At 37.2% G+C, this 22882-nt stretch overlaps 1 long non-coding RNA gene across 1 annotated transcript; it reads left to right on the top strand.

The window, feature by feature from the left end:
* The first annotated feature begins 3281 nt into the window (after positions 1-3281).
* On the top strand, positions 3282-9236 carry LOC102152548. The gene is made up of 4 exons (XR_005362595.1): positions 3282-3387; positions 6751-6851; positions 8883-8977; positions 9093-9236. It is a non-coding gene; the product is annotated as an uncharacterized LOC102152548 (long non-coding RNA).
* Positions 9237-22882: the final 13646 nt, after the last annotated feature.

The following is a 22882-nucleotide window of genomic DNA, read 5'->3' as shown; positions in this document are numbered from 1 at the left end:
AATTTTTTTTTCATTTTTTTTCCTACTGACTGGATAATTCCTAATGTCCTATCCTCTAGGTCACTGATGCTTTCTTTGGCATAGTTGAATCTACTTTTGGACTCTCTAAAGAATTCTTACGTTCAGTTATTATGTTTTTTAACTCTAGGATTTCTTTTTCTAATGATTGTTATTTCCTTGATGAACTTCTCATTTTGTTCATTCATTGCTGTCCTAATTTTGTTTAGTTGTCTGTCTGTATTTTCTTGTAGTTCACTAAACTTCCTTAAGAGAGTTATCCTGAATTCTTTTTTTTAAAAGATTTTATTTATTTTGTTTTTTTAATTTTTTAAAAAATTTATTTATGATAGTCACAGAGAGAGAGAGAGAGAGAGAGGCAGAGACATAGGCAGAGGGAGAAGCAGGCTCCATGCACAGGGAGCCCGACATGGGATTCGATCCTGGGTCTCCAGGATCACGCCCTGGGCCAAAGGCAGGTGCCAAACCGCTGCACCACCCAAGGATCCCCTGAATTCTTTATCTGACAGTTCATAGATCTCCATTTCTTTAAGGTCAGTTTTTGGAATTTATATTAGTTTCCTTTGGGTGTCATATTTACTGACTTTTTGGTGATCCTTGATTCTTCATGTTGGTATCTGCACATTTGAATAATTGCACTATTCTTCCAGTCTTTAAAGGTTTGCTTCGGCAAAGAAAATTCTTCACCAGTCAGCTCCATATGGGTTTCTGGGTGAGTCTGTTGGTAAAGTCCTTGGGCAGGTGCGATCTGCTGTTATTGTCTAGTGTGGGGCAAGGCAACTGTCTCAGCTCTGAGGACAAAGGTGGATGAGTGTGTCACTTGCTGAGAACAGTTGGACAGGGTTGCTGGCTTGGTCTCCTACCCAAGTGAGGCTGTAGGATGGGCTCTATAGTTGCTTGGATCCTCTGGTTAAACTTACTAGATGGTTGGAACTGGGTCCTAAATTTTGTAGTAGGTGGAGCTATGAATCAGCTTGCCTGCCTTGGGAGAAACAGTAGGCCAGGACCCAGGGCTGGTATAGTTCTGGGGACCTGAATCTGACCTGAGCATGCAGTGAATTCCCTGGTCATAAGAGGCTGCTGATCTTGATCTGTAGATAGGGAAACCATGTGCTATGCTCTCTATACAAGTGACACTGTAAGGATATTGAATGGCAACATAGCTTCCCCAGTACTCTGGTTAGATTCCCTAGTCAGACAGGTTTAAAGCTGTATTTAGCACTGAGCAGGGCTATGAAGCATATTCCCTGCCTGGGTGCAGTGAGAGAAGCAGCTCTAAAGCCAGTAAAGCTATTTGTTATATTAACTCAAGATGACTCACACCCCAGGTTCTCTTGTCTGAACAGGGCTATGGACTTTGAAAACTATCAGCTCTGCTTGTCTTCCCCTTGGTTTATGTCTGAAAAACTTCCAGGATAATCTCTGGCTCTTCTGGTCAGATGGGGTCATAGGACACTGTCCACAGTGGGTGGGGCCATGTCTCAGCTTCTTGCCTGGGTGTGGGTGAACCATACATACTCTAGGATTTCCTCATTTGAGAATCTAAATCAGGCAGAACTGCACCGCACCAAGCACCCTAGTCAGAGCGTGCTGGTTCTGCAGATGAGCAAAACCACTGGGTGGGATTACTAATTGGGCACTGCAGGTATGAATTTGGTCTGCCAAGATCCATGTGCTGGTTGTTGCAAGCCCTTCCTTTCTCCGTCAAAGTCAGATTCCCAGTAGTTGAGCCCCCTGAATTCTCCATACAATCCTGTGTTGTGTGATTAGAGTAGGGCTTCCATAAAGTGGCTCACAATGCTGGAGAAGTTAGCTGTCCCCCCAAGTTCTCTCTCTCTCTCTCTCTTTTTTTTTAAGATTTTATTTATTTATTCATGAGAGACACACAGAGAGAGGCAGAGATGTAGGCAGAGAGAGAGGGAGAACCAGGCTTCCTGTGGAGAGCTGGATGTGGGACTTGATCCCAGGACTCCAGGATCATGCCCTGAGCCAAAGGCAGATGCTCAACCACTAAGCCTCCAGGCATCCCCCCACAGGTTCTCTTTTTTCCACTGGAGGAACTAGAGGCCAAGGTCCTGAGCTGACATAGGGGAGGGGCAATGCAATCAATGTGTAGCTACTTCTCTTATCCTTCTAATGCAGTCTGTCTTGTTGCCTGAACTACAGGGGTGCTTTGGCCTAACCCCATGTTCTAGGATTCTCTCAGTGGTGTCTTGTTCATGATTAGTTGTTTGTTGTTCTTGTGAGGGAGAGTGAAGTGAGGAATGACCTATGTTACCATCTTGGTGATATCTAAAACTTTTTTTATTCTACATCCTGTTTTTTATTTCATTAAATACTGTGAATTTGGGGATCCCTGGGTGGCTCAGTGATTTAGCGCCCAGGGCATGATCCCGGAGTCCTGGGATCGAGTCCTGCATCGGGCTCCCTGCATGGAGCCTGCTTCTCCCTCTGCCTGTGTCTCTGCCTCTCTCTTTCTCTGTCTCTCATCAACAAATAAATAAAATTTTAAAAAAATACTGTGAATTTTCTTACTTTCACCTATGTAGGGCTTATTTTATTTTATTTTATTTTATTTTAATTTTTGCTGTTTTCTGGCCTTTTGAGTTGAATGTTTACTTTTTTATACGATTAGAATGTATTTGAAAAACACATGTTACCTGTGGAGAAAGGAATAATTTGAGTAGTAGAAAAACTCCTTCTGCAGGGAATTCAGACTCCTGTGTTAAGCCCTCTGGAGCTGGAGTCTAGGGCATAGAAGAAGGTGAGGCTAGGTCCTGGTTATGAAAGACCTTGAATGAACTATTTATCTTCATTTGTTTCAAAGTTGTTTTTTCCCCTAACATTGGAAAAATGACTTTTTTCAACTTATCTCTTTATTTTTTTAAAGTCTACATATTAACTATAGTAGTCCACCCATACCCACAGGAGATACATTCCAATAACTCCAGTGGATGTCTGAAACCATAGGTAGTACCAAACCCTTTATATACTGTTTTTTTCTATACATATATACCTATGATAAAGTTTAATTTATAAATTAGACACAATAAGAGACTAATAATAACTAATATTCAAATAAAACAATTGTAATGATATGCTATAATAAAAGTTATGTGAACCTCTCTCTTTCAAAATATCTTATTGTATTGTACTTACTTCTTCTTGTGAAAATGTGAGATAATAAAATGCCTATATAATGAGATGAACTTAGGTGACTGACATAGGCATTGTGATGTAGTGTTAGGCCACTGTTAACCTACTGATGATACATCAGAAGGAAGATTATCTGCTTCTAGAACACTGTTGGCCATGAGTAACTGAAATAGCAGAAAGTAAAATCATGGATAAGAGGCGATTGCCTACTAGGTAATTAAGATAATCTAGGGTGTTAATAATCAAGATCCATGCTCCAAATTATCATACAGTGAACAGATACAGGATTTTGGTCCAGTTTCTGCTCTTGGAGATGTGAAGGAAAAGCCAGTTCTATTTTGAACTTCTTAAGGAATCACAGTACTATTTTCTATAATGTCTGTACCAATTTATATTCCCGTGCACAAGGGTTCCCTCTCCTTCAAACAGGCTGCCAACATTTGTTATCTCTTGTCTTTTTTGACCATTCTAACAGGTGTAAGCTGGTATTTCATTGTGGTTTTGATTTGCATTTTTCTAATATTTAGTGATGTTGAGCACCTTTCCATGTACCTGTTTACCCTTTATATATTTTCTAGTGATGTTGAGCACCTTTCCATGTACCTGTTTACCCTTTATATATTTTCTTTGGAGAAAATATCTATTGTTTCTCTAGCCATTCTGTAATCAGATTATTTGGGTGTTTTTTTTTTTTTTTGTTTTGTTTTGTTTTTTTTGCTATTGAGCTGCAGGAGTTCTTTACATATTTTAGATATGAACCCCTTGTCAAATATGTGATAGAAAAAAATGACATTTTGCATCAACTTAGCAGATGCCTACATCTGGATTATATTTTGATTCCCTTAAATGATTCCATCTACTTAAATGAAATAGGAGTTGATCTAATTGATTTATTCTAATATAATTATATTGGATGAAATAAGAGTTTTTGAAATTCTGGTGCATAAAAGTCACTCAGGAATACTATTTTTAGTATTTGCCATAAAAATATAATACTAAGAACTTTATTCCTGAATGAGATAGATATAGACTAAGCCGGGTTCTGCAGTTTTACTATGACAATTTCACATCACATGCTATTTATGCTACTTGTGATTTTCTGAAAGAGATACTAATAAGACTTGCAAATTAATGTGCTTAGCATTTTACTCAAAAATAATGATTTCGTTCTTCACCTTTATTTATAATCACTGCAAAGTTATTAAAAGGAACAAGATGGGGAGCTTTCACTAAATTGGTGAAGCTTAGGAGAGTACTTTCTAGACTAGTATGAGGTAAGGGGACGAAACTGGGAAGCACAAGCCCAAAGTCTTTTAAAATTCATTTATAATTATGTGTTATGCTAGACCCAGAAATTCACAAGAAAACATTTGTTATTCTAGTCTTAGTTTCAATTAAAATTTTAAGTAAATGTGACCTTTTATTGTATGCTAGTTAGTTTTTACTTAATCTTTTTTTTTTTTTTTTTAAACCAATCCATCTCTATTGTTCTACCTAGGTATTTTAATGTCTGCTAGGCATTGAACTGAATACAATGAAACATAATATGTGGTTCCTTTGATCAATACCTTGCTATTTTCTACTTTTGCTTGTCTAGATTTTGGTACATAGGTCATCTTTAAAATGGATTATCTCTGATTTGAATTTGTGAACTACAAATGCCCCCAACAATCTGATCACGTGTGGTGTTTTCGCAAATGTGAATAAATGAGGATTAACTTTATACTACCTACTGTAGTCAGATCTCTTGCAGATCTGAAGCTAAATTGCAGAAGTGGATGGTGATACATCAATATAGTGTGATAGTTTATTTATCTTCAGTATTTAGAAATGTCTGAGTATTCGAGAAATAATACAAGTTACGAGAATTATTAATTTTTCTTTCTTTATTTTTTTTAAAGATTTATTTATTTATTTATTCAGAGAGAGCGAGAGAGAGGTAGACACACAGGCAGAGGGAGAAGCAGGCCCCATGCAGGAAGCCCGACATGGGACTCGATCCCGGGTCTCCAGTATCACACTCCGGGCTGCAGGCAGTGCTAAATCACTGCACCACCGGGGCTGGCCTTAATAATTTTTCTAAGATTATTTTTGGCAAACTTGTAGATTGAAGTCCATTTATTACAAAGGAGGAAGAAATTGCAATTATTTTGCTGGATTTCTTAAAGCTTTACAAAAGATGCTATACTAAATGGAATTCAAAGCATTGAAATGTAAGCATTTAATTGAAATTGAAAGTCTGAAGAGAGTGCTGTGTGATTTTAGGCTCTGAGAAACAAGAGAAAAGACTCCTTGTCTCACAAGAAGTTATTCCATTAAATTGATCTTCTGATTTTAACTTTTAGAAGGAGAACCGGAAAGATAGTTTTTTAAAAACAAGGGAAGAATGATGACTCAGATGAAGAGCAAAATATAATAATAATAAGTGATTAATTAGGAGAGGACATTTTTACCTGGAAACATTAACTGTAACAAATTTAGCTGACATTTGTCATAGCAGTTTCAATGTTGGGTACAAAAGAAAACATATTTAGCTATCGATTTCAAAACAGAGAGGAATCACCAAATCTAAAAGTGATATCTCTTAAAATGTTTCCATTCACTCAGCAAATATTTATTGTTACTATTTATCAGGTACTATGTAAAACAGTTCCTCTCCTAAGGAGCTCTTAGGAGAGCTCCAGGAAGTGTTAAGAGGTGGCCAGGAGACCAGTGACTGCTTCCAGTTTGAAGAGTGTTGTGGATGAAAAGGGAGGGACGTTGAACTGGAACTGGAAAATGCTTAAATGCACATCTTCCTTTTCTGTGCTTTTATGCTTTTATCACATTCCTTTCTTGGTCAATCTGCCCTGTTTTTTTCCACTTTTAAATAGACTTTGTTTTTTATGGCAGTTTTAGGTCCACAGAAAAATTGAGTAAATAGTCCAGAGAGGTCCTATTCATCCTATGCTTCCTTTCTTATCACCATGGCTCACCAAAGTGATACATTTGTTACAGCCTATGAACCTAAATTGACACATCATTATAACCCAGACCCAGAGCTGGCAGTTTGTCTTAGGTTTGCTCTTGGTGCTGCACATTTTATGGGTTTTGAGAAATGTATAAGGTTTTAGTATCATGCAGAATAGTTTCACTGCTCTAAAATTCCTCTGTGCTTCACCTCTTCACCTCTCCCTCCCCCTTATGCTCTTAGGTTTTAAGTCATATTATATGTCACTGTGTGGTTAAAATTTTCATTTATGCTACAAATTTGAATGTGCATTAAAATATGCAAAGAATATACTTAAAATCTAGAGACTAATGCATATTTATCAAGGCCGAGAGCTTTAAAAAGATTGTTATTATTATTGCTCATGTTATAATGCAATTTTTAGTAACAAGTTATCAAGATTGAAGCTTCACTGCTGTGGAAGTTCCCCAGTGTAATTAAATTCACTCTTCAAGTCTTTCAGGAAGTCATCAGGAGTAGAGAATGTATGTAAATAGTGCTTTATCTGGTAAACAGACACACACACCTATATCAATGTATAGGACAGATTATTTCTATTTTAGCACAATAAATTATTTCTTTTTCAGTTTGCCACAAGGAAAACTAACCTGGTGTCCAGGACCAAGGATCTTTGACTTGAAAGCCATCACCTGCATTTATTTGGAGCTCATCATTTTGGGAACTGGATGTATGTGCATGTGCGTGTGTGTGTGTGTGTGTGTGTGTGTACATGTTCAGTAAATTTTCAGCATCAGAGATCAAAATAAGAAAGAAGTAAACCAGCTGGGGAGTGGGCAGGAAAAGATGGCAATGGATTTATTTTTTAATGATTTAAAAAAAAGAGCAGTAGAGAGATAACAGAACAAATGGGGGAAAGAGAAAAATAAGTAGAGAGGCAACATGCAGGTGCAGGAGGAATTGGGTCATTTTGGAGAAATGCAGTGAGAAGTGGCTAATGACATCAGGATCCTCATGGCAAAAACAACTTCTTTTTTCTCTAGTGGAGACCTGAGGAGCCCAGGGCGGTGATGAATATCTGTGTTGCTATTACTCACTGACTTTTCCCCCTGGCTGAGAAATAGAAGATTCTCTACCCATTACTTTATTTGGATTTTAACCACAGCCAGGAATCTATTACTTTACATAGGGTGGTTGATTTTTTTTAGCTTCCTCTCACCTGCTTATAAAGATTGTTATTGTTTCAATTTAAGCAAATTAGTCCAAGTTTCCTGATTTAGGTACCTCACTAGGAAAACCTTTGAAAACTTTTCCCACATGGGCAGAGAAGTTTGATGGAATAAATGTCAAATTGCAGTCTGTCGAGGTTTATGGAATAAACTGGTCTTCATAATAGATGTTTTCTGGGAGCCAAAAGAAGCACGTGAACTATAAGAAGCCACAGAACTAAAGTATTAACGTTGAATTCTAATCTTGCCACATCTTCAACATAACATGTTTTAGAGAATATTTTTATTTCTCATAATAATCAAAGCGCAGTTCATGGGTCCCTTTGCAAATTTGTACAACCCACCTTCCTTTGTTTCCTGATTTGGAAAAAAAGAGTTCCAGCAAAGAAGATAAATTATATAATTAAGATCCATTGCTATAATGCTATTAGCATGATCTTTTTCTGGTGGGATGAGGGGTAAAACATTGTTTAACAACATATGTTGAATACTCTTTTATAACAATATATCTTTCTTTTATTAGAATGGCAAGAAATAGTAAATGATTTAGAGCTTCTGAAAGGGTCTGTTGGATTCTTACCAGGATTTGATAAATAAATGACATTCATGCATAATTGTACTCTAAACACATGGTTTTTGAGTTTATTGATATTCCATTTCCTTGATATTTCTTTGACTTTTAGCCACTGCCTGCATTTTTATTGCTCACTTCAGGGCCTTTGTTTCTCATTTCAGCCATTATTGGCACAAATGCAAAGAACAGATGAGGAAGCAGGGAGGAAAGAGAGAACATAAGAGAATGACAACTCAAATAAGCCATGTCATGGTCCAAATCTGCACTAGAATTAAATTGGGCTACATCAACTGGCAATTTCTAAAGCTGTTTCTTTGGGATCATGTATCCTGGGTTCTAAACCAGTGAACTATAGTCAGGATTTGGAGTGTGGTAATGGTGATAGGGATAGGGTTTGGGCTTTGTGAGGATGGGTGGCTCCTCTTATATTATTATTATTATCATCAAGGCACCTGTCACACGGTCTAGTGATTGCTTACTTGTGCTATGCTTCACTACACTGTTAGCAATAGGGCCTTCTTGTTTTTTTCTGTCTCTGATGCTTAGTAGAGTGCCTGACACACAGTAGGCATGAAGACATCTTTTCTGGATGAATGAATGACAGGAGCAGAAAACTCTGCATCTAAAACAGTGGTAAAAATAATCGCAATAATAATTCTAATGATAAAGCTATAGCTAATATTCATTGAGAGTTAACTATGGGTTTGCCAACTCTTTAAAGTACTTTTATATGTTCTTATTTAATCCTCACAATAGTTAAATACTATCATTATATTTGTTTTATAGATGAGGAAGCCAAGGCAGAGAGCTGCTAAATTTACACAAGGTGTCACAGCTAAAAAATAAAAATGTGTTGGGACCAGTATTTGAATCCTAAACATCTAGCTCCAGTGATCATACTTGCTTCCCACCACAATAAACAAGCTCAAATCTCCTGCTCCCACCTCATTTGTTTCAGGTGGTTGTGATATAAGCTGACTCTACTCTTGTGGTGATCCATGGTCAAGGCTGCAGTGGAGCTGACTTATAAAGATGAAGCAAACATGGACAAAGGTAATTTGGTATGGGAAGAATTTCAGTCATGTGGTAGAAGGGAGACCTGGATGTAAGCAGCAAACTGTGGGTATGTAACCTGCATTCTCCTGATTTGGTTCATTTCTCTATGTAGCCAGACTTCAATGACCATGGACATTCCTGTGAGCCTCTGGGAAGAAGTAGGGAGCCAACAGGGGCCATATCCTTTGTCTAATGCTCATACCGATTATAGTCTTTGCACCATTTCTCTGCTAGTTTGGAAATAAACTGAAATAAAAGCCACATTCGACTGAATGCAAATTGTCATTATTCCTAGTCTTCCATTTTGGACAGGGTTCTGTGTTATAATTGACTCTTCTGGGCAATTCACTTAATACCTGTCCCTTGTTTGCCTCGTTTGTAAAATAGAGATAATATATTATCTACCTCACAGGATTATTGTGAGATTAAATGAGTTAGTACATATAAATCTTTAGAAAAGTGCTTGGCACATAGTAAGTGTTCAAAAAAATTACCTCTTATTCCTATACAACTTTATATGCTTGAAATTTCAATTTAACTGAGTTTTTAGTAGTTGGATAATTTCAGTTCAACTAAAGTCATGGGGTAACCATTAATCTGAAAGTTACATTATCGGTTTACTCTGCCACGAGCTGGAAAAAAATGTGAAGAAACAAGGCGCTAGATTTTATGATAGAGAAACTGAGGCTGAATAAGATCAGATAATCAGTGCACAATTGCTGATCAAGCTTGATAAAGAATTCTTAGGCAGTTACTCTAAATGGAGTATGCTTGTGCATATGTTTATTGTGTTGGAATGAATTGTAATAAGCCTGGTGAATTTCAGGAAGGCAAACCTTCTGAGAAGACCCATGACCTATTTCCATGTCCCAAATGACCAGTAGCCTAGATTTTTGTCATGACTTTTGCCGACACTTTAGAGCAAAATTAAACTCTATGTACCTTTTGGAACACACTGCCTGATGATTACTAGTAAAATGCTTTCCATGTGATGCACAGGGAGAAATGATTTGCATGACCTATTCTATCTCAGTCTCCAGAGTGGTTTTTTAAATATTTTTTTAGAATGTATTCATTCGTAAGAGAAAGAGAGGCAGAGACATAGGCAGAGGAAGAAGCAGGCTCTCCATAAGGATCGAGTCCCAGACCATGGGATCACACCCTGAGCCGAAGGCAGATGCTCAATCACTGAGCCACCCAGGCATCCCTCCAGAGTGGTTTTTTTAATTGACAGAATTTCTTTTCTGAGAAGAAAGAAATCCCATTTTATTTTTATTTTTTATTGTTTTTGTTGGAGTTCAATTTGCCAACATATCGCATAACACCCAGTGCTCATCCCATCAAGTGCCCCCCTCAGTGCCCATCATGTAGTTACCCCAAACCCCTGCCCACCTCCCTTTCCACTACCCCTTGTTCATTTCCCAGAGTTAGGAGTCTCTCATGTTCTGTCACCCTCACTGATATTTCCCACTCATTTTCTCTCCTTTCAGGAAATCCCATTTTACCAGATTTGCCATTTGCTTTCCATGTGGTGAAAGGCTTGGAGCTGTACATAGAGTTTCTTGAGTTCCAAGAGATCTTAGGGACCATCTATCTAAATCTCATACTTGACTGATGAAAGAGGTCAAGAGAGCTTGAGGAATTGGAGCAAAGTTATATAGCTCATGGGATTAGAGAGGCTGCAGCTCTGGCTTGGTTTGTCCCCAAGTTCCACTGCCTCTGCTAACTCTTCCTCCTGTTGTCTGAGAATGATGCCATATGAAGATTGATTGGAAGATTGTCCAAATGACCATGACAGTGGTGTCTAAGGATCATCCTGAAGGCTATGTGGGATTCTAGATACTTCCTTTTAAATCACTCCTTACCTTGGAATTTAGCACCCTTAATTGACCAAACATTTGGAAATTAAATACTTTTTAAAAATTTTCTCAAAATGGGTATTTTAAATAGTTACAGTTTCTAAGAGAGCTAGTTATATTTTGGACTTTTGAAATAAGACAAAAAAAAGCATTAATTGGACTTATACTTCTTATTTGTATGGTTTGGAACTTGGTATCTTTTGGCATCTGTGCCATATATACTTAATATAACATTTTTATCCATTCATCTACTGATGGACTCTTTGGTTGTTTCCATATCTTGGCTATTGTAAATAATGCTGCCATAAACATAGGGATACATGTGTCCTTTGAATTAGTGTTTTTATATTTTGGGGGCTAAATACCCAGTAGTGCGATTGCAGGATCAGAGCATAGTTTAATGCTTAACTTTTTGAGGAACCTCCATACTGTTTTCCAGAGTGGCTGCACCAGTTTGCATTCCCACCAACAATATAAGAGGATTCCTTTTTTTCCACATCCTTTTCAACACTTATTGTTTCTTGCATTGCTTATTTTAGCCATTCTGATAGGCGTGTAGTGATATCTCATTTAGTTTGATTTGCATTTCCCTGATGATGAGTGATGTTGAGCATCTTTTCGTGAGTTAATCGGTCATCTGTATGTCTTCTTTGGAGAAATGTCTGTTCGTGTCTCTGTCCATTTCATTGGATTATTTGGCTTTTGTGTATCGAGTTGTATCAGTTCTTTATATATTTTGGATACTAACCCCTTATTAGATATGTCATTTGCAAATATCTTTTCAAATATCTTCTCCCCATTCAGTAGGTTGTCTTTTGGTTTTGTTGATTATTTCCGTCACTGTGCAAACACTTTTTACTTTAATGTAGTCCCAATATTTTATTTTCGCTTTTATTTTCCTTAGCTTGGAAGACATATCTAGAAAAATATTGCTATGACCAACAGCATTTTTTTTCACAAAACTAGAAAAAGCAATCCTAAAATTTCCATAGGAACCACAAAAGACCCTGAATTGCCAAAGCAATTTTGAAAAATAAAGGCAAAGCTGGATATATCACAATTCCAGACTTCAACTTACATTACGAAACTGTGATAATCAAAACAGTATGGTACTGGCACAAAAACAGACACATAGGTCAATAGAACAGAATAGAAAACCCAGCAATAAACCCACAATTATGTGTTCAACTAATCTGATAAAGCAGGAAAGAATATAGAACAGTAAAAAAACTGTCTCTTCAACAAATGGTGCTGGGAAAACTGGTCAAGGACATGCGTAAGAATGAAACTGGATGACTTTCTTAACACCACACACAATAATAAACTCAAAATGGATTAAGGAACTGATATGAGACCTGAAGCCATAAAAATTCTAGAAGAGAACTTGGGTAGTAATGTCTCTGACACTGGCCATAAAATAGTTGTATCTTCTGATAGAATTACATTCTCTTCTTTAAAAGTAAGTTACCATAGAAAGTTGCTTTACTGTTTAAAAATATGGTTTTTATACAGAGCTCCAGTTTCTTCTCTCACATCTTTTGTACGTTAAGTTTCTTTTTTGAATTTCAAGATCATGTAATACACACACATTTAGAATGTTTTAGAGAATTATTATGTTGCAAGTCCAGAATTCAGGATGAGAATTCAGGATGAGATAAGTGGATGTATTATTTTTGAACTGGCCTAATTTAGAAGGCTCACTATCACATATAAGGTACATTTCAATAAGTTTTTTGTTAGCAACCTTACCCATAAAAAATCATTTTTGTAATATTCCTGTTGACAAAAAAAAATGACAGACTTAATAAGATTTCTGGCCCATTATAGATCCAACTCAACTCTTTTGGGAATAGTAAAACTTGTAAAACTCTTATAAGCATAAATCCTCATGGGTTTTATTATATGGTCTTTAAATTGTAGATTTTAAATGCAATTTTAGTTTCTTAAAATTAAAGATAACTCATAAAAATAGAGGTAGGCAGATTACATTTCCAATAAGATAAATAAAATAATATGAAGAATAGAAATTAAAATGTAAGGATGCCTGGGTGGCTCAGTCAGTGGTTGAGCGTCCGCCTTTTGCTCAGGGCGTGTACTGGTCACAGGATCGAGTCCCACATCGGGCTCTTTGCGAGGAGCCTGCTTCTCCCTCTGCCTGTGTCTCTGCCTCTCTCTGTGTATCCCTCATGAATAATAAATAAAATCTTAAAAAAAGAAGTTAAAATTTAAATTATTAATAAATCTGTACTGTGCTACCATATGAGTAGTTCTCCATTTTTCACCGTATCGTATAATGTACTATTCTCTCAAATTGTGCCCTCTTTTGACATAAACTCACTAAAACAGATGATATTGAAACCATGAGGCTTTTGCAGGTTTGAGAGATGTGCTTTGCTTTCCAGAGCTAGTATGAATTTAGTGCTGCTGAATATTATGGAAGAAAACCTGATTTGGTCAAATTTGTATACATGTGTTGTTTTGTGGGAGGGAAAGTAACAATTAAGGATTTGTTTCATTGAACTAGAAACTTTTGTGAGGGAAAAATCAATCACACATTTGCGATGTGGAAATAACATGAATTTTTAAGCACTAGATATGCCTTCCATACTTATTAAGTAGAAGATTATTTTCTAGTTCACTTGGTATATCTTCACAAATGTTTTCAGAGCTCATAAAGAAATAACTGTTGGATTCATTCAGCCACTTATTCCACAAATATTTATTTACAACCAATCAGTTTTCTAATGGCTGGAGATATACAATAAATAAAATAGCATATCTCTGCCCACATAGAATACGCACAATACTGAGGTGAGAACAATTAAATATATGCATGTGTGTATTGTATATATGTACATATCCTTATAAATAAAACATTGTTTATCAAGTATCATGAGCATTAAAAAAAAATGTTTGTGTCTCCTCAAAATTCTTATGTTGAAGCCCTAACTCCTAATGTTTGGAGGTGGAGCCTTTAGGAGGTAGTTAGATGTAGATGAGGTCATGAGAATGGAGTCTCCATGATGGGTTTTGTGTCCTTATGGGGAAAAGAGACCAGGGCTCCTCCCTCTTTCTGCCATGTGAGACACAGTAAGAAGGTGGCTACCTGCAAGACAGAAGGAGGTCTCATCAGTGACCGAATCAGCTGGCTTCCCAATCTTGATTTTCCAGTCTCCAGAACTGTGGGAAAATAATTTGTTTTTAATGCCATCTGGTCTACAGTATTTTGTTGTAGCAGCCTGAACAGACTAAGACAGAAAGAATAGGGGCGGGGGGAGTCTGAGAAAACCTCACTGAAAAGATAATATTTAATCAGACTTTAGGAGTTGAGTGAGTGAGCCATGTCTTGGGATGCATAGGGAACTGCAATGCCATGGTCTTGGGGAGGGAAGGTACCTGGCTTTTTCCCAGAACAGCAAAAAGGCAAAGTGACTGAAGCAGCAAGAACAAGCACGAATATTAATAAATGAGTTCAAGGAGATAGTGACCTAATTTGGGTAGGAAATGTCCATTTTAAGGACTTTGTGTTTTGCTCTGAGTGAGATTATAGGTAATTGGAGGGTTATGAGCAGCAGAAGAAAATGCCCTGAATTATGTTTTAATAATAATAATATTTGATATCTGTGTGGGGAACATGTTGGCAGGAGTGGAGCAAGAGAGAGAGAAAGAGGAAAGCAGTACGTGATGGTGGCTTTGATGGTAGAAAGAGGTAGTAGCAATAGAGGCTGTGAGAAGTTAGATTCTGGATATTACAGTTTCAAGGTAGAACCAAGAGAATAAACAGGCTAATAGATTGGATATGGCCTGTAACAGCAAGAGAAGAATAGGAAATTACTTTAAAATTTTGATGTAGACAACTGCAATGAAGAAACTTTCATTAAATGAAACGAGGAAGTCTCTAGAATGCAGATTTGGGGAGAAGATCAGTAGTTTGTTTTAGGAGGTACTGTTTGAGAAACCTGTTAGACAACCAAGATAAGATATAGAATAGGTTACTGAATAAATATAGAACTCTGAAGTTCAAGGGGAAGATCCAGAATTGAGATATAGATTTGAGAATCAGAAGCTTGGAGGTAATATTTAAAACAACATACAGGTTGCAATCACTAAAGAAATGGTTTCAATGGAAAAAGTGCCAGGACGTGGTCTGAAGACTCTTCAATATTAAGAAGTTAGAGGTAAAATGAGCAAGGGAGATTGAGCAGTAGTCAGTGAGGTAGGAGGAAAGGCAGGTGAGTGTGATAGCTATTTCTGGACTCTTTCTTCTGTTACTTTCATCTGTAAGTCAGTTCTTTTTCCAGTATCATATTGTTTTTGATGACTTCGTTATACTTAGTCTTTTTTTCTAAAAGATTTTGTTTATTCATGAGAGATACACAGAGAGGCAGAAAAATAGGCAGCGGGAGAAGCAGGCTTCCTGTGGGGAGTCCAATACAGGACTTTAAAAAAAATTTTTTTAATAATAAATTTATTTTTTATTGGTGTTCAATTTGCCAACATACAGAATAACACCCAGTGTTCATCCCGTCAAGTGCCCCCCTCAGTGCCCGTCACCCATTCACCCCTACCCCCCGCTCTCCTCCCCTTCCACCACCCCTAGTTCGTTTCCCAGAGTTAGGAGTCTTCATGTTCTGTCTCCCTTTCTGATATTTCCCACACATTTCTTCTCCCTTCCCTTATATTCCCTTTCACTATTATTTATATTCCCCAAATGAATGAGACCATATAATGTTTGTCCTTCTCTGATTGACTTATTTCACTCAGCGTAATACCCTCCAGTTCCATCCACATCGAAGCAAATGGTGGGTATTTGTCGTTTCTAATGGCTGAGTAATATTCCATTGTATATATAAACCACATCTTCTTTATCCATTCATCTTTTGATACAGGACTTGATCCCAGGACTCTATCCCAGGATTCTGAAGGCAGAGGTTCAACCACTGAGCCACCCAGGCGTCCCTTGTTATACTTAGTCTTCAAATCAATTAGTGTGATTCCAACTTTTTTTTCAAAATTGTTTGGCCAGTTCTTTTGCTTTTTCATATACATTATACTATCAGCTTTTAATTATTTTCAAAAAACCTACTCAGATTTGCATTACAATCATATTTTATCTCTACGTAAGTAAGGAGAGAACTAGCATCTTTAATTATATTAGTCTACCACTCCACAAATGTTGTGTATTTTGCTGTTTATTTAGACCCTTTTTGATATCTTTTATCAGTGTTTTCTAGTTTTCAGAACACAGATCTTACACATCTTTTGTTAGATTTTTACCTAATTATTTCATGTTTTTGAAGTTATTATGAATATTTTTCAACTTCCAAGTGTTTGTTGCTATGTAACACATATTTTTGTTAACTTCTTTGAGATTTTTTTAAAAATAGACAATATTGTTGTCCATGAAAAATGATTTTTTTTTGTCTTTTCCAATGAGTATGCCTCTTATTTCTCTTTTTTTCCTAATTGTGCTGGCTAGGACCGCTAGTCCCATGTTGAATATAAATGGTTAGAGCAGATTATGTTCCTTAGATAGTCTTTTCTTATTTATGATTTTGGTGGGATAAGAGGGATTATTCAGAATTATATCATTATTATATTAACTGTAATATAAGCATTTCTTTCTAAGCACTGCTTTAGTTTGGCTCATCATATCTTGATATACTTTGTTATCATTTTAAATTCTTTCAAAACATTTTATATTTTCCTTTTCTGTGATTTTTTTTCTTTGACCCCATAGGTTAGTTAAAAACATGTTGTTTCCAACCATTTGGGGATTTTTAAAATATTATTCTGTTATTCATTTCTAGCTTCTTAATCCCATTGTGTTCAATGAACCTACTTTGTATAACTTTAAATTTTAAAAATTTGTTCAAATATGTTTTATGGCTCAGAACATGCTTTATGCTGATGCATGTATACTTGCAGAGAATGGATATTCTGCTGTTGATTGGCAGATATGTAAAATTGGATGAAAATATTGTTCAGACCTATATCCTTCCTGATTTTTTCCCCTTATTTGTTCATTTACTGAGAGAGGAATACTGAAATCTCCACTGATATTAGTGAATTTATGTGATTCCAATTTATCTCCACTATTAGCTTATTAGATATCCTTCTTTTTATTTTATTTCATAGTTACACTAGGATTTTGGAACATATTTTCAACTTACTGCTGTCTCTCTTCAAATGGTATTATATTACCTCACAGTTTGCACACACATATGTCTGTTCATGTTCATGTGTACATTATTATGTTAGTTTTCTCAGGCATTATCTTCAGTTATTTCTTCTGCTTCATTTTCTCTCTCTTCTTAAGAGTTTTCAATTATGTTAGACTATTTGATTGTCTTATAGCATGTGGATACTCTGTTTTCATTTAATGCTTCAGATTTTAATTTTGTATTTCAGTTTAAGTTACCTGAGTTTTGCATCTGCTGTGTCTAGTCTACTGATAAAAGGGGGTGGGAGTTGGTTTTACACTGATAAGAGTTTGAACAGACCTCTGTAAGAGACTATGTTCAAACAGATTTCCTGCTCCTTTCTTAGGATTGGATGTCCTTTGCTTCTACTCTTCCTTTAGAAGCGACGTGCCTTTGCTTGGAACAGGTGACAAGACACTTTTTTATTTCTCTGCCAGTGGGAAGCTGCTTTTGCTTGTGACTAGGTGCGATGCAGATTGTGAGTGATAAGCGAAGGGATTTCCAATCTCTTCCCACCACAAAAGACAGGTAGTTTTTGTTTCTCTCCCTTGACCAACTGCGATTCACCAGTGCCTGGGACCTGGGAATGGGAGGATTTTCTGCCCTTCCCCCAGCAGCTTAGAGCTATTGATATCTAAGAAAAAAGCCTAGAAAGAAGGTTGAATTTCATTTGTGCACTATAAGGGCCTCTCTCTGAATTTGCCTTCCTTGCCCCTAATCTTTATTTTGAGCACTAGGTGGAGGTCAGGGGAAAAGAGGTTGAAGTGAGTGCAGTGTCAGCTTGTGTCTGAGGGTCCAAGGGATGCTAGCACATACTTGATGTTTAAGAATTTTTAAATAGGGATCCCTGGGTGGCGCAGCGGTTTGGTGCCTGCCTTTGGCCCAGGGCATGATCCTGGAGATCTGAGATCGAATCCCACATCGGGGATGGAGCCTGCTTCTCCCTCTGCCTGTGTCTCTGCCTCTCTCTCTCTCTGTATCTGTCATAAATAAATAAAATATTTAAAAAAAAGAATTTTTAAATATTTTTACTATTTTCTTCTAGACCACTCTGATGATGGTAGCCCTTCCTCTTGTGCTCTGCCAAAATTACATCACTTTATACATCTCATCTCTCCTTACAGAGGTGCTTGACTCTGGAATTCAGTTCACCTGGATGTCTTGCAAATTTAGCTCTCTAATGGGCTTTAGTAAAGTTATGATTTTGTGGATTACCTAGCTTTGTCTCATTGTTAGGGTGCAAGTAATGCTCTCCATGACTTTCAACATCTGATTTGGCTGTCTGTATTCTCTTAAGATATGCATTAGGGTTTTCTACCTTTCCATGTAGTCTTAGAAGAAAGAAAATCCTGCAGAAATCCACTATTGGATTTGCAACATACTGGTCATTGGTAAATTGAGAAATGCAGTTTCATTGGAATGATGATAGCCAAATCTTGATTGGGGAGTAGGTTCAAGAGACAAAGAAGGGAAAAGAAGAATTGGAAACCATGAGTTTAAATAACTCTCTTGAGGGTTTTCCTCCATAAAGGGCAATGGAGAAATAGGTAGCAGCTAGAACAGGGGAGTACATTGCTGGAGCTACATCTTTGACTAGGTAAAAGGTTGGGATCTGGTACTCATGTGAAAGGGCTGGCCTCTGGAGCATGGAGAGTGCCCTATATAAACAGGAGAGAAAGCCAAGTATACAGGCACCAACACTGGTAGATGAGAAGATGTGGGGAAGGGAGCTTGTGGAGGTTCTTTTGTGATTGCTTCACATTATCATTGCCTGAGGTAGCCAGGTATCCTGTGAGAGAATGGGGGAAGAATGGGGGAAGAATGGATAGCTCTGAAGGTGTGAAGGAGTCATCTAAGATAGACTCAGATAGACTCAGATGGAATAAGATTTGAGAATAGATTATTTTCTACACTTAAGTAAACAGAAACAATAATAGTAAAACTTTTCCTTATTTCTCTGTGACTTCCATCTATTATCCTGACAGAAAATATATTTCATTTTTTCATAGTCACTTTTTTGTACTATGAAATACTAACACAAGCAATTGAAGTATTAAAATCAATTATCCACTTATTTGGCATCATGTGGAAAAAACTACAGAGATGTTCATGATTCTAGCTATTTTTTTATAAATTTATTTTTTATTGGTGTTCAATTTACCAACATACAGAATAACACCCAGTGCTCATCCCATCAAGTACCCACCTCAGTGCCCATCACCCAGTCACCCCCACCCCCTGCCTACCTCCCCTTCCACAACCCCTAGTTCGTTTCCCAGAGTTAGGAGTCTTACATGTTCTGTCTCCCTTTCTGATATTTTCCACTTATTTTTTCTCCTTCCCCCTATATTCCTTTTCACTATTTTTTATATTCCCCAAATGAATGAGACCATATAATGTTTGTCCTTCTCCGATTGACTCATTTCACTCAGCATAATACCCTCCAGTTCCATCCACATCGAAGCAAATGGTGGGTATTTGTTGTTTCTAATAGCTGAGTAATATTCCACTGTATACATAGACCACATCTTCTTTATCCATTCATTTTTCTATGGACACCGAGGCTCCTTCCACAGTTTGGCTATTGTGGACATTGCTGCTAGAAACATCGGGGTGCAGGTGTCCCGGCGTTTCATTTCATCTGTATCTTTGGGGTAAATCCCCAGCAGTGCAATTGCTGGGTCATAGGGCAGGTCTATTTTGAACTCTTTGAGGAACCTCCACACAGTTTTCCAGAGTGGCTGCACCAGTTCACATTCCCACCAACAGTGCAAGAGGGTTCCTTTCCCCACATCCTCTCCAATATTTGTGGTTTCCTGCCTTGTTAATTTCCCCCATTCTCACTGGTGTGAGGTGGTATCTCATTGTGGTTTCGATTTGGATTTCCCTGATGGCGAGTGATGCGGAGCATTTTCTCATGTGCTTGTTGGCCATGTCTATGTCTTCCTCTGTGAGATTTCTCTTCATGTCTTTTGCCCATTTCATGATTGGATTGTCTGTTTCTTTGGTGTTGAGTTTAATAAGTTCTTTATAGATCTTAGATATTAGCCCTTTATCTGATAGGTCATTTGCAAATATCTTCTCCCATTCTGTAGATTGTCTTTTAGTTTTGTTGACTGTATCCTTTGCTGTGCAAAAGCTTCTTATCTTGATGAAGTCCCAATACTTCATTTTTGCTTTTGTTTCTTTTGCCTTCGTGGATGTATCTTGCAAGAAGTTACTGTGGCCGAGTTCAGAAAGGGTGTTGCCTGTGTTCTCCTCTATGATTTTGATGGAATCTTGTCTCACATTTAGATCTTTCATCCATTTTGAGTTTATCTTTGTGTATGGTGCAAGAGAGTGGTCTAGTTTCATTCTTCTGCATGTGGATGTCCAATTTTCCCAGCACCATTTATTGAAGAGACTGTCTTTTTTTCAGTGGATAGTCTTTCCTCCTTTGTTGAATATTAGTTCACCATAAAGTTGAGGGTCCACTTCTGGATTCTCTATTCTGTTCCATTGATCTATGTGTCTGTTTTGTGCCGGTACCACACTGCCTTGATGACCACAGCTTTGTAGTACAACCTGAAATCTGGCATTGTGATGCCCCCAATTATGGTTTTCTTTTTTAAAATTGCCCTGGCTATTGGGGGTCTTTTCTGATTCCACAGAAATCTTAAAATATTTTGTTCCAACTCTCTGAAGAAAGTCCATGGTATTTTGGTAGGGATTGCATTAAATGTGTAAATTGCCCTGGGTAACATTGACATTTTCACAATATTAATTCTTCCAATCCATGAGTATGGAATATTTTTCCATCTCTTTGTGTCTTCCTCAATTTCTTTCAGAAGTGTTCTGTAGTTTTTAGGGTATAGATCCTTTATCTCTTTAGTTAGGTTTATTTCTAGGTATCTTATGTTTTTGGGTGCAATTGTAAATGAGATTGACTCCTTAATTTCTCTTTCTTCTGTCTCTTTGTTAGTGTATAGAAATGCCATTGATTTCTGGGCATTGATTTTGTATCCTGCCACACTGCCAAATTGCTGTATGAGTTCTAGCAATCTTGGGGTGGAGTCTTTTGGGTTTTCTATGTAGAGTATCATGTCATTGATGAAGAGGGAGAGTTTGACTTCTTCTTTGCCCATTTGAATGCCTTTTATTTCTTTTTGTTGCCTGATTGCTGAGGCTAGGACTTCTAGTACTATGTTGAATAGCAGTGGTAAGAGTGGACCTCCCTGTCTTGTTCCTGATCTTAGGGGAAAGGCTCCCAGTGCTTCCCCATTGAGAATTATATTTGCTGTGGGCTTTTTGTAGATGGCTTTTAAGATGTTTAGGAATGTTCCCTCTATCCCTACACTCTGAAGAGTTTTGATCAGGAAAAGATACACTCGTAAAACAATCAATGTGATTCATCATATCAGCAAGAGAAAAAACAAGAACCATATGATCCTTTCAATAGACGCAGAGAAAGCATTTTGATAAAATACAGCATCCATTCCTGATTCCAGCTATTTTATATTGTGTAAATATTGGCCAGTATGACCAGTCTCTCTAGTACCACCGATCCAAATTATTTGATGAATGAGGAAACAGAAATCATTATGGCTTGTTGGCTTGAACCCTTTCTTGGCACTTCCAAATGATATAATTAACTACTGTTATGGGAAATCCTTAGCAAATTCCCCCAAATAAATTACGATTCCTGGAACCACATTGTAACATTTTTTTCTTCTTATAGGAACCGAAGACTATAATAGAATCATGACCAATTTTCTTAAGCAAAGTGCAACAAGGTCAATATGCCCTTTTCTAATCTATAGAAATGGATTTCTTCATTGAGTGAGGAGTAACATCTGCATATCATCTGCTCAGAGGGCTTCTGTTTGGGAATTCTCTTCGCTTTATTTTTATTATTTTTTGTGAAACCAAAGTCTCTGGGTAGATTGGTAAGACAAGAAAGATTTCTCTCTTTGTATCTTGTCAAATGAATATTATAATTGGATTTCACCATGGCCCAGAACTTTGGTCCATAGAAAGTAATAAAAAAGATCAGCATACTCCTGGAACATTCACTTAGTGCTCCCTAAGTTTTTGAGATGTGTGCTGTGTATACCTGTTGGAGGGAGACATCCCTCTGTCATCCTCCTCCAAGACATCAAGTGAACAATTTTAGCTACTGTTTGTACAATTAAAGATAACCATGTTCAAACAAATGCCTGGAGGGAGCTAGGACAATATCTGGATATTGCTAAACATTGTATTTGCTAGGGGGGAAGAGATTGAGAAAAGTTTTGTCTATTTCTCTCATTTACTTGGAATTTTCATGTATGGTTTTGAGAAGAATCAGTCAGGTTTTTTTATGGAAAAGGTAATAGATTATACCAAGTTTGGTAAAACCTAGAATAGCTATCCACAGCTAAACAGCTCAGGTCTCTAAACATGCAAACACTTTTGAAAAAAATTTGTACAACGGGGTCAGTAATTTGAAAAGATTAGCAAATATTTGAATTGCAGTGATCTTTGCATGAAAGATCCACCATGATTTAATCTCATGAGGCCTTCCATGAATAACATATAGGATCACTCCATAGAGCTGACCTCCACAAACCCTGATATCTCTTTGCACATCTCATGCTCTGTTGCTTTTGCTGTTGGATTGCTTAATTCAGTCACTTGTCTGTCTCCTAAATATACTATTGGAGTTAGCAGTTTGCAATCACACTTTATTACTCTTCGGGGTGAATGGTATAGATTGAATGTTTGTATCTCTCCAAAATTCATGTTGAAGCCCCCTACTATGATGGTATTTGCATATGGGACATTTAGGAGGTTAATTAGGTCATGAGGATGGGGTTTCCATG

The sequence above is a fragment of the Canis lupus genome, chromosome 7 (assembly GCF_011100685.1).
Source record: "Canis lupus familiaris isolate Mischka breed German Shepherd chromosome 7, alternate assembly UU_Cfam_GSD_1.0, whole genome shotgun sequence".
Lineage (NCBI taxonomy): Eukaryota > Metazoa > Chordata > Mammalia > Carnivora > Canidae > Canis > Canis lupus.
This window is presented reverse-complemented; position numbering and strand designations above follow the sequence as displayed.